This window comes from Protopterus annectens, chromosome 1.part2 (assembly GCF_019279795.1).
Source record: "Protopterus annectens isolate FY-2018-M chromosome 1.part2, PAN1.0, whole genome shotgun sequence".
Taxonomy (NCBI): Eukaryota; Metazoa; Chordata; order Ceratodontiformes; family Protopteridae; genus Protopterus; species Protopterus annectens.
Genome location: NC_056727.1, coordinates 662,590,487 through 662,615,753, shown reverse-complemented (window position 1 = coordinate 662,615,753; position 25,267 = coordinate 662,590,487).

Here is a 25,267-nt window from a genome sequence, read left to right as displayed (position 1 = left end):
TCTTCCACCATTTCTTATGTGTATTCACTCAGAGGCAAGCAACTACCTTCTAAACCGAAAGCACACTCAACCAGGAGTCTATCCACTTCTGCAGCCTTTCAGGATAGACTACCCATTGATACCATTTGTGCAGCAGCTACTTGGGCCACTCCTCATACCTTTGTCTCTCATTACAAGTTAGATTTGGCCTCCAGAGACAGGGCCAGTTTTGGTTCCACAGTTCTCAAGAGTCTGTTCCATTGAGCCACCCGGGATACAGGTGCTAGGGACGCGGTCCCATCCAGCAAGAATGAAGGCGAGATTGACAACTTAACATTTAGAAGTTATGTACCTACCATAACGTTCCATGTTAGTTGTCTTCTCGCCTTCTTTCTTGCGTCCCTCCCTCCTTCCCCCTGGCCTGGACAGATCTTGAAGTGTTCCTCTTATCAGGTTGTTTCCTCCTGAGCCTTCATTAGAGGACTCCTTTATTATGAACTTGGGTTTCCTAAAATATATTAGGTTAGTCCTTAGCAGGGTAGGTTAGCTACCAAACGAGATCTGAGGTAGTCCCGCCTTGCATCATGGGATATAGGGTTGCCTCGAGCTGGTAAAAGGAGTTCTCAAGCTAAGCAAGTGCCGAGTCGGAGCCGAGGATCGGCTCCGAACCCATCCAGCAAGAAAGAAGGCGAGAGAAGACAACTAACATGGAACGTTATGGTAGGTACATAACTTCTAATTTATGCTATGACTGAGTTTGCTTTACTCAGATGAAAGATGATGGGTCATAATCTATGTTAATGGAGTATACAGCCATGGGTGGGGAAAAGGAAGATCCTCTGTTTGCCTGTTTGATATATAACATATTACTTTACTCAATAGATTCTGTCATATAGTCAGTTAATACTTGAGCATATTAATTTCACACTGAGTAATTTACCTATTCATTGTTTGTGTACTTGAAATCCCACACGACTACTGAATTTTCATTTACTTTTACATTATGTAGATTAATCAGGAAATCCTTATTCTGTGTAGGGACACTTCTTTGGCAGGCCTTGTACATCTGTCAGTTAGCTAGGGATCCTTCTACAGATGGGCAGATAAGTCCCCATTGGGGGAAATCCTTCCTATTTTATTTTTATTTTATAAGGAAAACTTTTATTTGTTCTTGTCAGAAAATTTAACTATCCGATGTTGTTAATCTTCATTCCATTCATCACTGATGGGTATCAGTTCCGTCCTGGGAACCAAGTCGGCCTTATACCAAGTTTGCGCCAACCAAAAACTCTTGAGCTAAGCTTTTACCCATAATACCCTTCTACCTATTACCTCAGATCTCGTTTGCTGTGTAGCCGTAAAGCTGCGTTCAATCCACCTCTCAGCTAAGTCTTTGATATTTTGATATTTTGGATAGATAAGTGTTTATTGAAAAGTGTTGATACCTTACTCTGCTTTATTTTTTCTCGTACCTAACTATCGCTAACTTTTTCAACATTCTTTTCCAACTTTTCCTATCAACTACCAGTTGGTAATCTTTGTACTATCGCTGGTACACTCCCTTCTCCCTACCCGCTCTGGTAATCTTTCAGTACCATTGTTGGTATTTTCCTCTGTGATTTTTCTAACTAGCTGTGGTTGTAATAATTTTTTTGTTGTTGTGGTCTGCTTTTTTTCCTGGTACTGTATTGATTGTATTGGTGTTAACATGTCTGAAAAAAATGGCACTTCAGGCTTCAAACAATGCTTGAAGTGTGGGAGAAAAATGCTGAATTGTGACACTCATGATGACTGTGTTGATTGTTTGGGAGTGCCTCATCTCTCTGTACAACCATCTTGCTCTATTTATCAGGGGTTTAGTTCACGTACATTGGATGAACGTAAGAATAAACTGATTTTGAAAGGCTTTCGTAAATCACCCTTTTCAGAGTCTCACTGCATCGGAGGGTTCGGCCCCTACTAGAAAAGAGAACAAGAGGCCACATTCTGTTCCCTCCTCACCCTCTGGTGAGAAGGAAAGACCATCAAAACTCAAACTTCCAAAACTTTCTGCTTCGGACCAAAAGCCTACATCTACAGCACAGATTTCAGTACCATCTACTTCAATTGCATCGCCGCCGCCTTTGGCACCAACAACGTCTATGACAACGTCGGACTATGACCAAAACTAAGATTTTGGCCTCTACTCTGATCCCGGCACCAAGTCTTCCCACAGTTCCTCTAGGTCAGGTGGACACTACTTCCACTATCATCTCAAAATTGGAGACGGTGGTGCCGTTAGACATTCAAGCATGGACCTGATATTCCCCGTCTGTAGACCCCTTCTTGGGACAGGTTTATAGTCCCTTCCTAGAGTGTCCAGAGTCCCCTTCAGGAATATCCACTAGATCCACCAGGAGCCTCTCCAAACTAGATGTGGTGCACCTTGTGGACCAGCTGCTGACAGCCAAGGAGATTCCTTCTGATTCAAAAACCCAATCCCTTCTTGGACTTGGGATTTCTGCTTCACGGACACCAACTTACTCTCCTACTTCATTCTCCTTGCAGGTTTTGAAGCCCTTGGCATCAATGCCTCTCTCAGCACCCTTGGCTTCGGTGCCAGTAGTGGATCTCACTTTGGTCCCGGGGATGACCTTTGGCCTTCAGTTCCTTTAGAACTAGTTCTTCCTCAGACCCGGGATTGGACTACAGGCTCCTCGGTTCCGAGTTTGGTGCCGACCCTCTCTACGGTGTCATCCACAGTGCCAGGTGCCCTGTCGATACTGATCCAGCTTGAGGCTCCACTCCTGGGAATGGGCTCAATGGAGTGAGGTGTGACCCCAGTTCTGAGGTTGTCCTTCTTGGTTCTGGGCTCCCACCCTTCTTCGGGCGGCTCTGCCTTCCAGGTTATGGAGAGGGCTCCTGCCTCTGTAGGCAAGCCTTCAGTGTCAGAACCACCATGTCCTTCCACTGAGCTGCAGCTGTCACAGGGCACATTCCCGGATTGAGCACAGGAGTTGCAGGAGGCCCAATTGCAGGGTGCCCTTTCCTCCGGGTCCTCCTCAGAAGTTCCCACTGAGGAAGTTCCTAGGAAGAAATCATGCAAGAGGAAGCAGATGGAGTCCCCTGAGGAGTCCCTCACTGAGGATATGAACTACAGTTAAGGGGAAGGGTCCCCCATGATCACCCCCTGAAGATGTCTCCTTCGGAGACCATCCTTGAGATCTTGAAACAGAGGGGTGATTGGAAGCCCAAAAAACCCTTCCTCTGAGAAATCCATTTTTCTGCAGGCTTTTTTTGCTCAACCATCTACCTCTTGCGTGACCCTACCTACAGATGAGCTTGTTCAGCTTGTGGTGCAGCATGCCTGGAAGAACCCTGATGCTGTTGAAGCAATCCCCAGGAAACAAAACAAGATCCTCTCCCCCCTGAGGAAACTCCACATTGGTCAAAAGGTTTACCAGTAGATGCGATGGTAGTGGTGGCAGCCATGAAGAAAGAGCTCACTGAGGAGAGCCATACTGTTCACCCACCTAACTGGGAGTCTCAAGCAGTGGACAGATTGAGGAAGTGAGTATTTGCTTCATCGACCTTTGCAATTTGGTCCTTGAACTACCTGGCACATTTCACCAGACTCCAGGGAGACCTCATCTCCGAACTCTCTGATCAGGACAGGTATCTGACGAGGTTAATGACAAGGTAGCCTTGCAGCTAGCAACCCTGGAATCAATTTCTAATTTGTCCATGAGGTTAATTTCACATGCAACTGAAGGGGCGGCTAGAGCTGCGGGTTCAGGTGTAATTATCAGACGTCATGCCTGGATGCACCTATGTCACTTCACAGATCCTTTTAAGTCTTCTTTCATTAACGCTCAAGTGGAAGTGTATTCTCCTTGAAGGTGAAAGCCGAGGCGCTAGAGAGACTATCCAATAAACGAGTGTTGGATCCTGCTTTTTGTCATTATTTTTGGAAGTGTCTTCCCTGTTTGGCCCTAAAGTGAAGGACATGCTAGCCAGGTGTGAGCAGGATGGCAAGACCCTGTCTGCCATTGGTGTACATTTCTCCATTCCTCCGCTTTCCTTTTCCAGGAACCAGAGAAGTGTGAAATTGTGCCACAAAAGTCTCAGGGTCCTTTTCGTGACACACATGGTAAGTTCACCCCCAGAGGCAGAGGGAGCAACTCTTCCAGAAGACATCCCTACAGAGGCAGAGGGGGTCTGCATAATCAGGGTGCCAGAGGTTCATTCTCTGAACAACCCTATCAGTGCTCCTGAACAGCAGCCCGATTGCTTTCCTCTGGAAGCAGTCGGGAGATGTCTTTCTCTGCACCCCAATACCTGGCTATCAATTACCACTGATTCTTGGGTGAAGAAGATAATAACCAGAGGTTACCAAATCCCATTTGACTCCTACCCAAAGTCACCAAAATGAATTCCCAACGTTCCATCCAGTCTAAGAGAAGAAACAGCTCTACAAATAGAAAAGCTGTACTTAAAAAGAATTACCCAGAAAGTCCTACCAGACCAGATCAGATCTGGATTCTACTCAAGATTCTTTTTGGTGCCAAAAAAGACAGGGGACTGGAGACCAATGTTGGACCTCAGCTATTTAAACAAGTTCTTCGGCCAAACAAAATTCTGGATGGTCATGGTTCAGTCCATTCTCCCCTTTCTGGAGGAAGGTGATTGGAAGTGCTCGATAGATCTTCAGGATGCGTATTACCACATCAAGATGGACAAATGCTCTAGAAGGTTCCTTCACTTCTGGCTGGGAGCCAATCATTATTAATTCCATGCTCTGCCCTTCAGAGTCTCTACAGCCCCCAGAGCATGGCAGCAGTGACAGCTCACTTGAGACTACAAGTATTCTGGGTGTTTCCATATCTAGATGATTGGCTAATCACCGCCTCCACCAAGCATCTACTGGTAACAGCCTTGTACTACACCATCTCTTTGGCAAATCACCTGGGAATCTCAATAAACTGGGAGAAATCCAATCTAAATCTAATCTAATATTTGGAATTTATAGGGGTGACATTCAATACCTGCCCTTGCTTAATCTCTCTCCCAGATCACAGGCTTCGAAGACTAAGGATCCCGCTCCGAGTGATACTCTGCAGTGGCTTGGTTTTGACTCGAGAGTTCGTGCAGCTGTTAGGGTCAATGGCAGCATCAATATCAATAATACCCCTGGCAATGCTTCACATGAGACTCCTACTGTGGCTTTTGTTATCCCAGTGGTATCCAAATCACAACCCATTTTCCTCCCAGATTCGAATAACAAATCGATGCAAACAAGATGTTTCTTGGTGGATGAAGTCAGAGACAGAACTTTGGAGCCGATCCTTCCACAGCCCCCCTCAGCCCAGCGCCATTGTGACCACAGATGCTTCCCTGATAAGGTGTGGGGGGGCATTTTCAGGGAATTACTGTCCAAGGCACATGGTCCGATTTAGAGGTCAATCTGCATATAAATGGTCTAGAACTGAGGTCAGTGCTTTTGGTGTTGCAAGCATTTCAGTCTGCCCTTCCTTCGGGAGCAATTGCTATCCATTTGGACAAAATGTCAGTAGTTTGGTATATCAACAAGCAAGGAGGAACCAAGTCCTATCCCCTTTGTCAAGAGGCCACGAGAGTCTGGCAATGGGGGATAGCTTCCAACCACTTTCTGATAGCAATGCATATCCCGGGGAACTCCAACGTGATTGCAGACAAATTGAGCAGATGCATTCTCCTGCCTCACGAGTAGTCCCTCAATCCCAACATAGCGGCAAAGATTTTCAGCCATTGGGGCCAGCCTTGCTGCAACCTATTCACCTCCCCGTCCAACCACAAATGCAGCAACTACTTCACCCTAATTCCCCTGAAGGGGGAGTCCCCGAGGGACACTGTTATCCACGATTGGCCCCCAGGCCTGCTTTATGCTTATCCTCCCATTCTTCTGATTCCTCAAGTCATGAAGAAAGCTCTATGGTTGAAAAGCAAAATGATCCTCAACAGGTATGATTCCCCTTTCTCCAGCCTCATCTACTTTGCAAACCGTGGACCTTGGATCCAACTCCAGATCTGATTTCTCACCCCCAAGGGTTGAGCAACCCGAACTTGACCAGTATTAAGCTCACAGCTTGGCTTCTCCACTTCCGATGATTGCCAGGCATTGTAATCCTTCCTCTCCAGTATGTGACATTATTCTGGCTTTGCATAAACCATACACCAGAAAATTTTATGCTGACAAATGGAAAAGATTTTTGTTTGGACTAGACAGAGAAAACTAGATCCATTTTCTGCACCGGTCTCTACCATACTCCAGTACTTATCTAACTTCATTGATGAGGGTGCCACTGCATCAACTATATGAGTTCATTTAGTTGCCATTTCAAATTTTCATAATGGTTTTGGTGACTCTTTAATTTCTCATCGTCTAAGCAAAACCTTTTTAAAGAGTCTATCACTCCAGACCTCCAATTAAGCAGCCCACAGAACCATGGAGTCTCACACTTGTCTTACAATCTTTGACACGGCTTCCTTTCGAGCCAGCAGCCATGTGTGACATCAAGTTTCTATCTTGGTGAATCTCTTTTTCTGGTGGCCAGAATGAAATTCCTATCACAAAGTGAATGTATTATGTATTATGCTTTTGTTGCCGTTACAAATGCCTAAGGCTACTTCTATTCCTCCGGTCTTGCCTGCTTTAGAGAATATTTTTGTCACTGTCTCCTGTTTATCTTTCAGCCTTCTGCTCTCAAGAGGTCTGATGGGTTGTACAAAGTGTCACAGACACACAAATACTTGTTTTAGCCTTAAAGTAGATCCAGCAGTGATCTATTTTTTCTAAATGTGGTGCTGCTCAACAGATTATTGCTAATAACCCCATTCCTTTTGTAATGGATATGTTAGGGACGAAATTGTATTTTTCTAGTACTTTAACTTTCTGGATTTTAAACTGTCAAGCTCATATGTTAAAGTTGTGTCTTTTGGGGACATATAGAAGTTAATTGTTAAGCTACCTTCTTCTGAGGTAAATAACTCATTGATTTCTTCTGTGGCAGGTGTTTCTAAGGTGACTAAGCATACTTTAAAGTGTCTTTATGATGAAGCTGACTCTTCTCCCAGAGCTGCTTCTTCTGAATCATTTTTGAGATTTTTTGGCTTTGTTCTCAAAGTCTTCTTGATGATGTTAAAAATGAGATTTTTAGTTATTTTTCTTAAATAATGAGCCTTTGTTTGGCCCTTCTGCAGCTGAGGTGTTTAAGAATTGTGACAAAAGATGAAAACCAGTTTAAGGTAGTATTCATTTTTCATACCAAATAACTGCCTTCCCTGCACCTTAGCTCCCCTTTCCAATAAGCAGATTAAGCAGCAAAGAGCCTGTAATCAAACCTTTAAAAATGCAATGGAAAGGAGGCTCACAGAAGAATGGAAAGACCTCTAAAAGTTAAGGACAGTCTTCCCAGTCAGCATGACTATCTGCCTATTCAGTCCCCCTCCCACTGACAACTTTGTTGAATTTCTGAGACTTCATCTTCCCTATTGGCATCAGATTGTTTCAGGCAGATCTATTCTGAATGTAATCCATTAAGAGTACTTTAGGTAATGGGAATTCCTTCCTCCTTTCCAGAGTATTCCCCATTGTCCAAAAAAACTGATTCTTCTGTTTCCTTCTATTTTACACAAAATGCTATCTCAAGGTGTCATAGAACTGTCAATCTCATAGGCAAAACTACTATTCATATTATTCAAGAATGTTTCTAGTTCCTAAACCAGAAGGGTCCTGGAGGCCAGTGCTTGATCTGTCTGATCTAAACCTTTTTATCAAAAATTTGAAGTTCAAGATATTATCACTTTGGTATCTTGTACCTTTATTTCCCCTCTTGCTTTCATGGTAAAGCTGGATCTAAAAGATTCCTATTATCACATTTATATTGCTGAGCATTTCAGGTGTTTCTTAATATTTGTTGTGTTTGACTTACATTATTAGTTCTGTGTTTTACCCTTTGGACTCGCCACTGCACCAGTGGTGTTCAGAAAATGCCTATCTCCAGTAATTTTTTATTGCAGACATCAGGACAGTCACATTCTTCCATATTTAGATGGCTGTGTTATCGTTGCAGACTCTTTTAAATGCTGTCAAGAGTCTGTAGCAACTGTTCAAGAAGTTCCACTCAGTCTGGGTTTTCAAATCAACTAATAGAGCTATTCTCTCATCCCTTCCTACTGAATGATTTTACCTTGGATGCTTGCTGGTCTCTGACTTGGGAAGAGCTTTTCTTCCTCCAGACACAGTAGAGATGTTTCAGCAGTTCTTCCTGAATTTCTCCAGCCAAATTCAAGCATCTGTAAGGGAGTTTGCTCAGAATTCTGGGACATATGGCATCAATGATACTCATGCTGATTTTTGCCAAACTACAAGTAATGAAAATACAATGGTACCTCAAATCAGTCTGAACTCAACATCTAAAACCTTTTCCTTTTTGGGTTTTAGTTCTAGGGTTTGTAAAGAAGGAGAGTGCATGGTGGGTAGACCAGATAGTTTGCAGTCCAAGTCTTCCATTCTCCTTTTTGACTGCCCCCTCCTCCAAAGTCAGTTAGCGCAGACACTTTATACTTGCATGGAGAGTATTTTTAAAAGGGATAAAAGTGCAAGCTATTCGGAATCCTGTAGACAGACAGAAGTATGTAATTGTCAGAGATATGGCAGTAGTCAATGTGTTAAATGCTTTGAATTAACTCTGGTCCCCAGGACTTCTGCCAGTGTATACATACAATACCACAGTGATGTGGTATGTAAACTCATAGGAGGGTACCAGCTCTCACTCTCTTTGCAGACTTGCTGTGATAGCCTGGGAGGTAGTAATTCACCTCATTCTGACTCTTCAGGCTTCATACATTCCATCAGAGCAACAATTCATTGTAGACAAGCTAAGCAGTGCCAGGGCAGATCCCCACAAATAGAAATTTCATTATAGTGATCCAACTGTGGGATGCACGTCTAGCAGCTCTACCAGCCTGCTTTCAGAAAGACAAACAAATTATGTTTCAGGATTCCTTGCAGACAGTGGTAGAGAGATGAATTCTCATTCTCGTGGATGGCAATGTTCCTGTATGCTTTTCCACCTTCTCCACAGATAATCAGAGATGTTCATAAATGGATTACAGTTGCAGTAGCCTAAGCTATATAGATTTAACCCTCCTGCATTGGCCAGCTTCTCAGAACTTTGGGTGCCTTCCCTGCATTCCACCTGCCAGGAGTGTGTGGAGAACAACATATAATAGCCAGGTGGAGCACTAAAAGTTTCAGAGCCTTTTTGCTGCCAAAGCAAATGCTTTTTTGATGGTCCCTGTTGTTCCAGTCTGTCAGCTGTGATCTTCAAGCTGCCTAGATAAGAACCCCATTGGGAAACTCTTCATTTTAAAAACTTTAATATTCCGTGGAAAAACTTGCATTTCCTGATAAGAATTCTGTGTCAATGCTTGGGAGTTAGTGAATGGCCATTTATCTGTATAGAAGTGTATTGCTAGTGCTTCTGTGAACTTTTTGTGAGGAAAAAGGTTGTTTTATGATCAAAAACCTTGTCTGTTTTTTAGTGTGTTGGGGATATTATATTGTGCTTGTATGGGACTTATAGTATTATACTTAAGATTCACTAGTTCTCCATTATTTATCCTTTTCCAGCTCTGCTTTCTTATGCTACTGACTTTCTGATCCACTTTCTCAGCTTAGCTATGCTGCAGCTGTTAGCCCCCATGGTATTACCTTCCCCAGAACAAATAAAACACAAAACAAAAAAAAAGAAAAACTTTCAAAAGGGGTCTTCTAGGATTTGTCTGGTTCTTTTCTTTGCCTTAGTTGCTGGAGGGTGACTGTTGTGGATGTTTGTTGCTCCTCAGACCATCCATCATCTTCTCTCAGTCCTTTTCGTGTAACATTTGCAGCCACCAAAGACCAAGGGATAGCAACATCCTCTGCAGCTGTAGAGAAGCCTAGGACCAGCTATGGAGAAACTTAGTGCAGACAAGCTCAGCAGGACCAGGGTTGACCCCCATACATGGAAATGTCATCCTGGGGTTTTCCAGGATCTGATCTGCCTGTGGGGAACTCCTCAGATAAATCTCTTTGCTTCCCCTCAAAACAGACAACTAGAGAAATTCTGCTCAAGGACTACTTGAAGGTGAGTCTGGAAGACAGATGCTTTTTCCTTCCAATGAATGGGAATGCTTCTGTATGATTGCCAGTATTGTTCTAAAAATGCTGAAGAACTCACTAAAAATTGTGGTGGTGACTCCCTTTTGATAAAGGCAACAGTAGTTCTTGCTTCTTTTAAAGTTGACCAAGGGCTACCGCAAGCTTCCCCACATATAAGTCGTATTACTCATATAAGACGGGGAATTTGATACACCCCAGTCTGCAAATCCTTCAGGTAACTAACTGCCCGGATGATTCAGTTTTTATACCTTTTAGGTTTGTTTTCTGAGGTTGTGCAGCAGCGTCTGAAGGAAGACAGAAAGCCTGCTTCTAGTAAATCATATATGGGAAAGTGAAAAAAAATTAGTTGGTGCGACTCAATGAACCAGAATCTCTTTCAGGTCTGGATGCCTCCAGTTCTTGATTATTTATATGAGTTACTATCCAATGATTTATTGTACTCTTCTATAAAGGTACATTTGTTAGCCATTTGTGTTTATCTACCTTTGGATCCCTCCTTTCTAAAAATGCTCAGTATAAACAGTTTTTGAAAAGGATTTTACATATTATTCCACCTAAGAAATAGGTGGCACATCCTTGTGATCTTAATTTTGTGCTTGTAAAGCTTACTCTGTCTCCTTCTGAACCAGCTCATAAGGCTGATTTGACATTCTTAACATGAAAGACTGTTTTACTAATTACTCTGACATCTGCATTACAGGCACTTATGGTGAGTAAACCCTACATCATTTTTCACAAGGAGATGGTTTCTGTGAGAACAAATCTTACCTTTATAAATAAAGCCACCTTGGTTAATCTCTCAGACTTTTTTCCTGAACCAAGGAATAAGGGAGAAAGGATTCTTCACACTCTGGATGTACACAAGCAGCTCAGATACTACCTAGACAAAACCTGACCTTTTAGGAAAGCTGACCAGGTGTTTATCTCCAATAAATGAAAGGGGGGAAGACAAACAGTGACAAAGCTGACTATTTCTAGATGGTTGCCTCATTCAATTACTTTTTGTTATCCTCATCAAAATAAGCCACTTCCTGGCAGGGTTACAGCTCATTCTACAAGGGCACTGGCCTCTTTTGGTGGCTTTTTGGAAAGGGGTGGGCTCTAGAAGTATTCTAGAAGCAGCAACTTGGCCCGCTGCATATACTTTCCAAAGCATTACAAACTGGATTCCTTTTAAGGGGCTAGGACAAGCTTTGCTGGCATCATTTTCCAGGGCTTCTGGAGTCTTAGTTATTGATCTTCTCCCTTTTTTTCCATACTAAGCTATGGTTATCTACCCAGGCAGTTTAGGCTACTACAGTAATGATCTATGTATTGAACATGGTAAGTTGTGTAAGTAATGATATTCTAATAGATCATCATCTCCATGGCTGTCCCTTTCTTTAGACCCCTTTCCTGTGGGTGTTCTTTTTCTTGTTGTCAGGGTGTGATTTTTTTTACCCATTTTTGTATATAGTTTACTGTTGGCTTTGTTTCCTAGCATAAGTTCTCAGGATTTTCCCATCCTCCTAGGCAAAATATGGTCTAAAGCTTTTTGCACCCCACCTGCATTTTTTATCCAGTTCCATATGAGCTATTGACTGTTAGGGTACATGAAAGATAATGTTCTGACAAGTTGGTCACTGCAGAGGACCATATCCGTTTACCTTAGGCCATACCTTTCAACCTCTTAGCACAAGAAGTCTGGATAAAGACAAAAAATAATGAAGGTACAAAGGCCCAAAATAGGGAAATATTTTAAATATTGCACTCATAAATTTAGAAAGTAGCTAGAATAACAAGTTTTGCTCGGCATACATTTTTCTGAAGGATATGAAATCAGTCTGAATCTCAAATGTTTGCCATTATTTCCATTGCTCACTTCAATCCTCAATGATTTTCTAGAAAAACTCAGAATGTATGAGGAACAGACCAAAAATAAGAGGCAAAATTTTGGACTTTCTGAGAAAATCTGGACAGCTGAAAGGTATGGCTTAGGCTACTGTAATGGTTAGTTTACTTACACAACTGTACTTTCTTTTTTTGAAGACTAAGGTATCACTACCCCCTATTATACTGGAGCTGCAATAATGAAAGGAAGTATTCCCTGGGATGTGTGAGATGTATTTTGGAATTGTAAAGCAGATTTCAGTAATAGTACAAATATCAACATCCACCAAGCTGAGGAAAGCTTATAAATCACCAGTTTTGTTTAGATGTCTATCTTTTAGCAACACCACCTTCTCCATTGATTTTGTTTTATCACACATATCTTACAGTTTTCTTAGTTTCTGAATTTGAAGAGGGGTGAAAAAGACATTGTGGGGATGGAAAATTTCCTGTTGGCATTTATACTCCCCAGGAAGAAAAATGAAACCTATAAACTGGTTGCATATCTCATTCCAGGCAAAATGCTTTGAAGCACATATCTGTGATACCATGCATTTAGCCATTCATAGAATGGTATTCAGGTACCATATGAGGTGGTGGAAAGATTTCCCTGAGCGTACGTGTTTTTTTCCCCAATGACTGCAAGGAGTTCTTTTCTATAACCAGAAGAAGAACTTTCTTAGATTGCCCACTTCAAACTGAGAAAGGATCATGCCATAGATAGCCTTAATCCTTTAGACCCTAGCTGTCATGTCAAAAACTTTCACCTTAGTCCGAAATTACAGCATCACCAGGTCTTTATACAGTTTAGTCAGGTATGTGTCTGTTTTTGGCAAATTGCTATGCCAGCATTATGGACTTTTGAGCCTGGCTTGCCCTCAATGTTAACAACAACTATTTTGTCGTTACTGACTCTCCCCAATGCCATGGTATGGTGACTACATGTGTTTGATTTACTGTGGTCAGGGTGGAGGGCTATGTAATATATGAGTAAGGCTTCTGCATTTATTACAGTTATAGCTTCTTGAGATACAGTTAAGCTTTTTGTAGTTATCAGAACCTCCATCCTCTAGACTCTGAGGAAATAATAAGGGGGAAGATTTATGTACTTATTCCATAGTCACTGACCAGTGGGGTGTGTCAACCATGCACTGGACCAGTAATCAAGGAGCCTCAATCCTCACCACTAGCACCAGTGAGGGGCATGCACATTGGGAAGGATAACAATACAGTACAATTTCGGTTAAGAGCACACAGAAATCACAGTCAGTCTGGGGCTAGTTTCTCCCTTTCTCTCCAGATCCCCAAAAAGACTCCCCAATGGCACAGCTATAGGATACAGATCTCAGCCTAGTGGTCAAGCTAAAACCTCCAGCACCCTGTCTGTCTAACAAGTGCTTCGTGTCCCTGCCCAAGTAGCTGACACACGTATACACTTTGCGATATGAGTTATATACAAATGCACAGACACTCCTGGGGAAGGCTGGTGCAGGTTCTCCAGCTATGCCCCCTTCTGTCCAGACTACAAAGTAGAAATCACTGCCACCAACCACTAATATCAGCTACTATAAGGCCCTTCCCAAAGGGTGACCAATTTCACTGTGCAATATTACTGTTATCCAAATAGTAAGTGTAACCCAGTGCTAAGGCTATTCTGGAGTGGCTTAGTACAGTATCACTAAATACATGCAAGTACTCTAGAGCTTAAATTATCTCTGCACAAAACAGCTACAGTTGAAAGGTTTAAAATATTTAATAATAAATAATAAAAACACAAGACAATCCTTATTATTTCAACACAATGACATTACAGAGTTCAGAGATCACAGGAAAATGCTTTAAACCAATGCTGTAGGATAGTCTAACATAAATATAGAAAACAGCTAGACTAATCTGGCTATTTCTATCTATCTCTAAGAGAAATCACTGTTCTAAATAAATATTCTACTTACAGAACAAAGCAAATGCTGGTGAGTGGTGTTCTTCAGACAAAATCCAAAATGCTTAATTCTCTCTCTCTCTCTCTCTGAGAAAGTCTTAAATTGATAACACAGTACTTCTGAGTAATTTCACATTACATCATTCTTGACAATTCTCTGGTTCCCAGGCTAACATATATTCAAAATTTACATTTTTATTGTAGTTTTGCACCTGGCCAGGAAGCCACAGCAATAAAAGACATGACACAGAATTATGTACAAAATCCTATCTAGCCAGGCTGGCAGCCTTCACATATCTTCCCCCTTCCTGGGGAACTCAAGCTAGTTTTTCAAATGTCCCTTAAGAAATTTGCTTTCAAGGGTTAGGTCTATGTGGGTATACCTTACCATATTCCCTGTCTTGAGAGTCCATCTGCATTGACATTGCTAATCCCACTGCAGTGCTGCACTGACATTTCATATGATTGCAACCCTAGACTCCATCTTAGCAACTTGACATTTTGCTGGCTAGCTCACTGTAACCATGTTAGGGGATTATGATCTGTAACTACAGTGAATTTCCTTCCATACAGATAAGGCTGACGTTTCTGCAGTGCCCACACTATGGCTAGACATTACTTTTCTACAGCTGCATAGCATTTCTTCCTGGGTTGGAGCCTACACCTGAGATAAACCATTGGGTGCTCTTCTCCCTCTGAAGAAATCTGGCTAAGTACAGACCCCACCCCATGGTTCGAAGCTTCCAACTGCACAACAAATTATTTGCTGTAATCTGGACTGGCTAACACAGGTAGTCCTCCTAAAGCTTCTTTAAGCTTCTGGAATACCTGCTCACATGTTGGGGTCCACACTACCTTATCTGGCCTGTTTTTCCTTGTCAGGTCTGTGAGGGGAGCAGCTATGGTACTATAACAGGGGAAACACTTTCTGTAGTACCCTGCTGTCCATAAGAATGCTCTCACGTACGTTTTGTTAACAGGTGCAGGCCATGCCTGAATGGCTTCCACTTTGGCAAGTTCTGGCCTGATCTTACCACTCCACACTCTATCTCCCGGGTAGAAGACCTCTGCCATTCCCACCTAACATTTGCTCAACTTAATAGTCAACCCTGCCCTTATAGTCTGCCCAACACCTCCCTGACATGTTCAAGGTGCTCTTACCAGGAATGACTTTAGATGGCAATATCATCTAGTTAAGCAAGGGCAAACCCTCCTGGTCTTGCTAGGATATGATCTAAAAGCCCCATGCAAAGTTGCTGGGCCATTTTTCATCTCAAAGGGCATCTTTGTGAACTTATACAAGCCAAAAGGAATCACAAAGGCTGACCACTCTCTAGCACTGGAAGTCAAGGGCACCTGCCCCTAACCCTTGGTAAGATCAATGGTGGTAAGATACTTAGCCCCACCCAGCTGCTCTAGGGCTTCATCTGTCCTAGGCATGGGGCATCTGACTCTCTGTGATTATTTAATTTCCTGTAGTCCACACAGAACCTGGTGTTGCCATCCTTCTTTGGCACCAGCACCACTGGGGAGGCCCAGGGACTGTTGGACTCTTGAATTACCCCTATTTCCAGCATTTACTGTATATCCTCCCTCAGAGTCTGTTTGACTGTCTCAGGCACCCTGTAAAGGGCCTGCCTAATAGGCCTTTGGGGTCCTGTATCAACCTGGTGCTGCACCATCTGGGTGCACCCTGGTTTCCCAGTAAACATGTCCTCAAATTCTTGTAACACTGCTCAGATTTCTCAAACCTGGGTAGGAGATAGCTGCTGGGACATTGCTACCCCTTCCACTGAGGTGTCAGTCCGAGCCTCACTGAGGAGATCAGTCACCAGATCTCCCTCAAACTCCTCCTGCAATCCACTGCAAATACTCAGCACAAGGGCCTCCCTTTCATGGTAAGATTTCATCATGTTAACATGGTACAGTTTGTGCCGCTATCTCCTGCCTAGCAGTTCTACCATGTAGTTAACATCCTTTACCTTACTTACTACCTTGTAGGATCCCTCCCAGGCTGCCTGCAGCTTGTTGTGTCTGACAGGAATGAGAACCATTACCTGGTGCTCTACAGCATACTCTCTAGCTCGAGCATTCCTTTCATACCAGATCTTTTTCTGCTATTGGGCTTCTGCCAGGTTCTCCAGGGCCAAACCCATGAGTTCCCTGAGCCTTGTCCTGAGGTTTAGGATATATACCACAACAGACTCTTTGTGAGATTCACACTAACCTTTCCACTCATCACAAATTAAATCTAGAGGCCCCCTCACCCTAAGCCCATACAACAACTCAAAGGGTGAAAACCCTGTGGATTCCAGGGGAACCTCTCTGTAAGCAAACAATAGACACTCCTCTTAAACTGGTCTGCAAATGCCCATAGCATGGACTTGATTGTAGAGTTTAACCTCTCAACAAGACCATTAGTCTGGGGATGGTAGGAGGTGGACTTCAGGTGCTTCACCCCACAGTACTTCCACAGACAAGGTAGCAGGTCTGACATGAAATTGGCACCTCTGTCAGACAGTATTTCTTTTGGGAAACCTACCCTGCTGAAAATCTCTAACAAAGCATTGCCACCTTTTCTGCTTCAATGAAGGACAAAGCTACTGCCTCAGGGTATCATGTGGCATAACCTACTACCACTAGGATATACTTTTTCCCTGCGGAACTTGGGGTACTCAGAGGCCCCACAATATCCATAGCTACCCTCTGAAATGGCTCCTCAATCACAGGCAAAGGCATCAAAGGAGCTCGCACTTTGTCTTCTGCCTTGCCTACCTTTTGCCACTACTCACAGGTCCTTCAGTACCGTGTTGCATCTAGGGAAATTCCAGGCCAATAGAAGTTCTGCATAATATGTCTCTTTGTACGTTTTATGCCCATATTACCTGCAAATGGAACATCATGGGCTATGGCTAGAAGCACTAGATGGTAGACTGTAGGCACTACCAACTGCTGTATTCTCTCACCTTCTAGCCCTCCCTCAGGGGTCCACACTATATACAGTAACTCTTTGTTCCAGTATACAGAATCCCCCTTCCCTTGATAATCAGGCACCTCACTAGCTACCTCTCTCAGGTCTTGTAATGTAGGGTCTGAGAGCTGAGCCTGTCTCAACTCTCTCTTTGTAACCCCTCCCAGCTCCCCTTCCACAGGAAGTCTGTTATCCTCTGACAGTGGAGCCTCACTGTCAGCCTGGGTATTACTACTCACCTCTACCATTGCACTCACTCTGTCCAAGGGACCATCAGTACCCACAAGCAGCTGTGGCTCACCTTCAGTCTCAGTGCTACAGGGTAGCTCCCTCCCTGAAGTAACCACCTCACCAGTCCTGGCTGCAAGTGTGCAGTCTGTCTGGGTCTCCCCAAGGTTACCAGACCCACATGTTTGTCTCCAAGCGTGACTGCATATAACTGCACTAACACATGGTACTGCCTCATCCAAATCCTTCCCAATCAGGACATCTGCAGAATGGTAGTTCGGTACCCCTGTTGTCTCAAGACAACCTACTGTTGTCATTTTGTCTTTCCCACTTACTGGCTCACTCACCTTTTGTTCCCCACCTTGCCTTTGTGGACATCTATATGCCACATGGCCCCACTGGTTGCATTCAAAACATTTAACCCTAGGTCTTGGACATGTGTGTGGACTAGTGGCTTCCCCAGCTTCTGGCAGATTTTGTTGGGACAGTCTGGACTGCCCATCATGGGTTCCTTTAGACCCATGAGCAGCACTGGGTGTCCCTTTCCTGTGCAGTGATGCCCTGCTTGCTAGGTATAGGTATCCCTTCTTCCCCAACTCATCTGAAGTAGCACACTATCAGCTAACCAGATTATCATGTCCTCAGGCAAGTGCTAAGGGCTTGTTCCCACACCAAAAAGTCTGCCAGCCCATCAAAAGTAGTGACCTGACATCCACTCACCCACCTATGAAAATAAGTGCTCAGTTCAGCACCATTTTCACACATACTTTCATCTGCCTTGTGTCTATACTCACAAAATGTTTTCCTATAAATTTCAGGTGTTAGCTTACAAAATTCTAACAAGCAATTCTTTACAGCATTATAGTTAAAACAGTCAATGTCAGATAATTTTGAACGTACATTTACAGCTTTACCATGGAATAAGGGGGTCAGGAACCATACCCAGACCCTTTGGTCAACTTCATACTGTTTACATACCATCTCAAACATATGAATGAAACTATCAAAATTATCTCCCTCTGTAAACTGCGGAAGAAATTTACTGACCTTTTGTGCTTCTGGGATTGGTTACTCCCTTCCCTATTACCTCCATGACTCTGGCAAAGAGTCAGAATCTCCTTTTCATGCTGCCTCTGCCTCTCCTTCTCCACAGCTTCCATTTCCAAACGCATGGCCTCCAACTCAAGTCTCTTTAGCTCCAGATAGATTTTTAAGTCCTGGTGGAGCTGTCTGTTCTCTGAATGTTGTACATCTCCATGCCCAATCTGATAATCCTCCTGATTGCTGTTTTCTGATGCAGCTATGACCAAAGCTGCAATCATGTCTGTCATAGTCAGGTTTCCAAGCACCAGTCCTTTTGCCTGGCACATCTTAGCCAAATAGCTGCTTGTCAGCTTGCCATACTCCTCTGCTGACATGCTTGCCTGCTCTCCCTGACAACTAAGCTAACAAAAGAAATAAAACAATTGTGATCTGAACTCTGAATATTCACTGCTTGGCTGATTTAGGTTCATAGGTTCATAGGTAGCTGCTAGGCTATCGGCCCTGGGGCCTATACAAGCCCAGCCAAAAAGGTACCCTGACTTTTGCCACCCAAGAAAATTATTTTCCTGTGCCACTGTCGAGCAGAGCCACAGAGGTGATCCCTGGGGTGAATTTCCTATTCCCCGTCCAATCATCAAGATTTTTCTTGAAAAGTGCTAATGAGGAGCTTTGTTTGATATAGATAGGTAGTTTATTCCAGAGTATGGGAAGTCTCTGGGACAGGAATCTATCCCTCCGGCATGTTCTGTTTATTGTGGCGACAAGGTTTAGGTCCCTAGAGTGTGTAGCTCGGAGGGATTGGGATTTCTTTAAGTGGAGCATGTCCAACAGTTTTGGGTTTGACATAGCTTTGTATGTTAGGCAGAGATCACCTCTGAGTAGGCGATATGCGACGGAGTAAAGCTGGAGTTTTTTGAGATGGTCTGCATAGGGCATCTGTTTGAGGCCAGTAATCTGCTTTGTGAGGTATTTCTGTGGCCTTTCCAGTTGTTGTAGATGTCTTGTGAGGTACATACCAAAAGGGGCGTTGTACTCTATAATGGGTCTAATGAGTGATGACTAGAGAGGAACAATGACCTCTTTTTTTCTGGATGAGAAACCTTTTGTGATGAGGTGTGCCACATAGAAGGATTTCCTGACTACTGTGGTGATGTGATTATCAAAGGAGAGGCTACTGTCCACCTGTGTTCCAAGGTCTCTTATTACATTTTCGGTGTTAAGTATACTACCGCCTATGTTGTAGTTCATGGGTACAGAGTTTTTACCAAAGGGGATGACAATGCACTTTTTGGCATTGAGCTTGAGGCCATGGCTTTGACACCAGGCATATAGGTTCATAGGTTCATACTAGGCTATCTGCCCAAGGGCATTTATAAGCCTAGCCCATAGTTATGTGGCTTTCGCCACCCCTTTAGTTTGAATAAAAACTATGCCTATCATTTTGCTGTGCCTCTGTCAAGCAGTGACACTGAAGTAATCCCTGGGGTATATCTGCAATCTCCCATCCATTGGTCAAGATTCCTCTTGAACAAGGCCAGAGAGGTGCTCTGCCTCACATGTACCGGGATTTTGTTCCACAGCATAGGGAGTCTCTGGGTGATGAATCTGTCTCAGTGAGGCCCTTTTGTAGGATGTCCACATCGTTAGGAGTTTCGATTATGGCTATTACTATTAGAGTACAAAATCACCTTCAGTAATCACTGTACACAAGCTACAAGACTTCACTATCCACACCACTGCAAGCCAGTTAGCATGTGATGTGGCTAATTCACCACTATCAAACAATTAATATCTGATGTGGATATCCCACCACTGCGAAAAAATTAATATGTGACATCCATGCACTGGCCCAGTAATCAAGGAGACTCAATCCTCACCACTAGCACCAGTGAGGGGCATGCACATTGGGAAGGAGAACAAGTACACACACAGTAAAGTACAATTTCCCTTAAGAGCACACAGAGATCACAGTCAGTCTGGGACTGGTTTCTCCATTTCTCTCCAGATCCCCAATAAGACTCCCCACTGGCACAGCTATAGGGTACAGATCTCAGCCTAGTGGTCAAGTTAAAACCTCCAGCACACTGTCTGTCTAACCACTGCCTCATGTTCCTGCCCAAATAGTTCACACACACACACACACACACACACACACACACACACACACACACACACACACACACACACACACACACACACACTTTGAGATATGAGCTATATACAAATGCACAGACACTTCTGGGGAAGGCTGGCACAGGTTCTCCAGCTATGCCCCCTTCTCTCCAGACTATAAGGTAGAAATCACTGCCACCAGCCACTAATAGTAATGTCTTTTGGCTTTTCCTGGTTAGGGGTTGCCACAGCAGAATGCCAGTCCACTTTTGATTGGCAGTAGATTTTTACAGTGCCGAGGTGCCAGCCCGTTGCCCAACCTTCAATGAAGGCACACCCATTCACGCATGCATCTACCTGCATTTCTTTAAATGTCACTCGACCACAGGGAGGACATGAAGACTCCACACAGAAGGTGCTCCAACCGAGAATCGAACCGGAAAACCTCTTGCGGTGAGGCGACAACTATAACTGCTGCACCACCACAGCTACTATAAGGCCCTTCTGAAAGGATGACCAATTTCACTGTGCAATATTACTGTTATCCAAATAGTAAATGTAACCCAGGGCTATGGCTATCCTGGAGTGGCTTAATACAGTATCACTAAATACATGCAAGTACTCTAGAGCTTAAATTATCTCTACACAAAACAGCCACAGTTGAAAGGTTTAAACATGTTTAATAATAAATAATAAAAACACAAGACAATACTTATTCCTTCAACACAATGACATTACAGAGTTCAGAGATCACAGGAAAATGCTTTAAACCAATACCATAGGATAGTCTGACATAAATATAGAAAACAGCTAGACTAATCTGGCTATTTATATCTATCTCTAAGATAAATCAGTATTCTAAATAAATATCTTACTTACAGAGCAAAGCAAATGCTGGTGAGTGGTCTTAACTTGATAACACAGTACTGCTGAGTAATTTTATATTACATCATTCTTGACACTTCTCTGGTTCCCAGGCTAACAGAAACTCAAAATTTACATTTCTTTTTGTAGTCTTACACCTGGCCAGGAAGCCACAGCAATAAAAGACATTTTGCATGCAAAATGTAGTAATTAGCTGTTTGTCCTAAGACAATAGGAAGAATTTGCTGGTCCAGACATCTTGTCTCTGAGCTTGAGATCAAGCAGTCATGCAATGCTTTACTTATCAGCTTTCTTCCAGCAGGGTGCACTGTGGTTATATTTTCTGAAGCTCAGTACAACATATAGTTTAATCATAGCGTATAGTTCTCTTTACATTTGTAAAACAAACCTGTGGTTTACATTGATATTTACAATGACATAGAATTATTTACAAAACTCTATCTAGCTAGGCTGGCAGCCTTCACATGGGGGATTAAGCACCTGACATAGGGATACAATATAGAATGTTCCAAGTTAATCCTTCACAAAGCCCTGAAGTGTTCTTCTCAGAGATCCAGCAAAGGGAGAAAGTACAGCTTCTTCTCAGAAACAAGTAACAGAGCCAGTTTCCCTGGGGAAAGGGAAAAGGGGCAGCTCTAAAGTGTTTTTCTGGTACTCATAAATATCCTATGTGAAATATGGAATTAAATGTTTGAATACTTTTGTTATCTACAGCAAATTCAAAATGCTGATGTACAGTCTGTTCTGCCTCTTCTGAACCAGGGGATTGGTTCTGTACAGTAAATATGAAGGGCACTTACCTTCATTTACCATTCATCCTGCCCTTTGGGTTCATATCTATACACTGTGTCTTCACATCTTTACAAACTGTCACTTAAATAGCACCTTACATCAGAGGCAGAGGGATATATATAATCTCATATTTATATTACTTTCTGTTAGTAGTCCCCAATAAGCAGCAGTTATTCAGGCCAGAAGCTGCCTCTTTTTCTTCTTTGAACTCCTACTGATCAGTGACTATAGAGAAATCTCAACTACATCCTAAATAATAACCTGTTTTCATCTCATTTTAAATTAATTGGAGGCAGAGTATTACTTCTAAAAGGCACAAAGCTCTTCATTGCCATTGTTTGCCAAACCAGTCATGTAAGACAGTATGTTAAGTCTTTATGGGTATGCACTCATTCCTGTAATCCTGTTTACGAGACTGAGTGTGAGATAGTCTCAACAATCCGTCTTGTCTGCAGAATCAGCAATAAACAGACCTGTGTGGTTAAAGTGGAGTTGTTTTAGTAGATGCACCTACCGATCCCCATTGTATGAATGTGCTCTTATTCCCAGTACCGACAGTGATTCTAACAGATGCCTCCTTACAAAGTTAAAACATGGTTGGGACTCACAAGAAAAAAGAAAAGGCATATGGATGTTGACATTCTTTTTAGGGGTGATGAAAGCCCTACAGAATACTTGAAGGCACTGTAAATTGTAATTTTGTTGTAATTTGTTTGCATAGTGCATCATTACATGCAGCAGTATACCGGACAACAAACAAATTTTATAATGCAGTACAAACTTTACTTTATAAGTTTTCCCCTACAAAGTCAGTATCGGTGCACAACAAAGTGTATTCTATTGTTTTCCAGATGCAAAGCTATCCAAAATTCTCAGTAAAATGTTCAGACAGGCAAAAATATATTTTGAACGCAGATTGTCAATACACAAATCAGTTGCCCAAACCATTTCTTAATCCAGTTCTCAAAATTAACTCTTTCCAAGTACTGCTCACAAAATGCTCCCACATAGGAAACATCCAGGGAAAGGACAGAGTTATGTTAAACAATCTGTCACAGAGTTGTAGAGTAGCAGTGCATCCTATGACAGGCTTTGCCTCTTGCTCTTTTCCAGCAGGTTTCAGGTAGTAGGCCTAGTACATACTAAATGTTTCCCTCTGAGTTATTTAATGAGCTGAATTGACAGCTAATCTGCAGTGTTTCTATACCTAAAGGATTGTGTGGGCTTTACCATTGTCATATGCAACTTCCAAATAATTTCCAGTGCAACACATTGATCATTTTTCATTATTGTATAACTTACTGCTACTAGATGATAAATTTGTGTCATTCTTGCATGCTTTTATGACACTTATAAACAGAAAAACACACACACATATACACAAACATGCATGCCTGCACACGTCTGTGTGTTTGTGTGTTCTATTTTACCAATACTCTTTCTCAGAACTAAAACTGTCACTTGCATAAAGACTTCCTCTTAATTTAATAAGTACACACCTTTTTGCCTTTGTTTGTGTTTGTTTCTTAGATATGTTTACAAATATATATTTTACCTAATATTATTTTTCTATCCATTATTCCTTCCTGATAACACATGAACTTCAGATACTGTGCTTGAATGAATTGCTAAATCAAAATGTTTTTTTCATTTTCTTTACTGGTTTGTAAACATATCAAATTATACATTTCACAACCAAAATGCTTGTGTTGATATTTTTAGCTTTCTAAATACTTTCTCTGCATTTTTTATTGAATAAATCAGTTTAATTTAATATTTTTTGAATTTTACAGAAACTGAAGTGCTATGACTTGCCTGCACTTGCTTAGATGCATAGTTTAATTTTCAAAAATTGCTCATCAGATCAAAGCTTTTAAACTCCTACCAAGGTAACAATACCTCAAAAATGTAGCCATGAGATCCTCAGTCTTAAAAGCATTCAGATTATTCCTCATAAGATACAGATTTGAGCTCCTTATATATTTATATTCTTTTTGTCTGTTAAAAGGACTGACCCCCCCCAAAAAAACAAAAAAACAAAACTGCTTTTGGTGCACATTTCCAAATAATGTATAAAATGCCATATCTGTTTTGGCCAGCTTGTTTCTTTTCCAATATAAAAGGGGATAACTTGCAGCGGTTAACGTTGTTGCCTCACAGCAAGAGGTTCACTGGTTCGATTCTCGGCTGGGGTGCCTTCTGTGTGGAGTTTGCATGTTCTCCCTGTGTTCGCGTGGGTTTCCTCCGGGTACTCCGGTTTCCTCCCACTTTCCAAAGACATGCATCTGGAGCATTTCTCCCCGGGCCTCCGCTGAAAACAGGCTCTGTGGAACCTAGTCGGACTTTCCCGGTCAACAAATGATAAATAAATAAATAAATAAAATAAACTTTACAAAAATAAATGAATCCTGTACACAGGTACCATCTTCTATGCCTTAGAAAACACAAGTCGGTGTCCTGTTTTAATAATTTCTGGCAGATTCACATTTTCTAGAATATTTCATATAGAGTAGACATAATTGGATCTCTCTGATCAGTTTCTTATCTTCCCATAAAACCAAAAGGAATATCTGCATGCAGAATTACACATCTTCTCCTGCTGGAAATAGCAAAAGTTCATACAGTTATAAGGTCAGTAGTGCACCACATCAAGAGTAGCTCCCCCTGTGGTGTTGAAGATTGGCATTCAAGCAGAATTTGGTTGAAACTCCACCAGAGATCAGCAAAAGGAAATATCATCATCAGTGGCATCACAGTCATATTTTTTTGTTTACATTTCTAGCAGGATGTTATACAAATCTGAACGTATTTATTGACTCTTACTGATCGCAAATATAGCCAGTTTTATTTAAAATATACCTGCATAGCCGAACATTATATATTATCTCTTCCACATTTTGTGTCTGTCTTTATAGTACATTTCTAGTCCTACCTCTTTCAACACATTATATATTTTTAGATATGAATCATAAAATAAGATCTGTTTATTCTGGTCCAGTGAATTTCAGGAAAATACTACAGTCTAACAAATTATCTAAGTCACTTTGTGGATCTGGAGTGTCAGTGACACCTAGCAGAGCAGACTGTATGAGACCAATTCCTGTCTTAGGATGGCAATGGAATGTATCTCTTTGCATCCATAAAAAAAGACCTACTTTCAAAGCATTGATTTTTCAAGCCAGATTCTACATTTTTTTAGATGCCTTGTCCCTGTCATGGAGTGAGAGGTTTATCCATGCCTTTTGTCCCTAATGTTACTTCATTC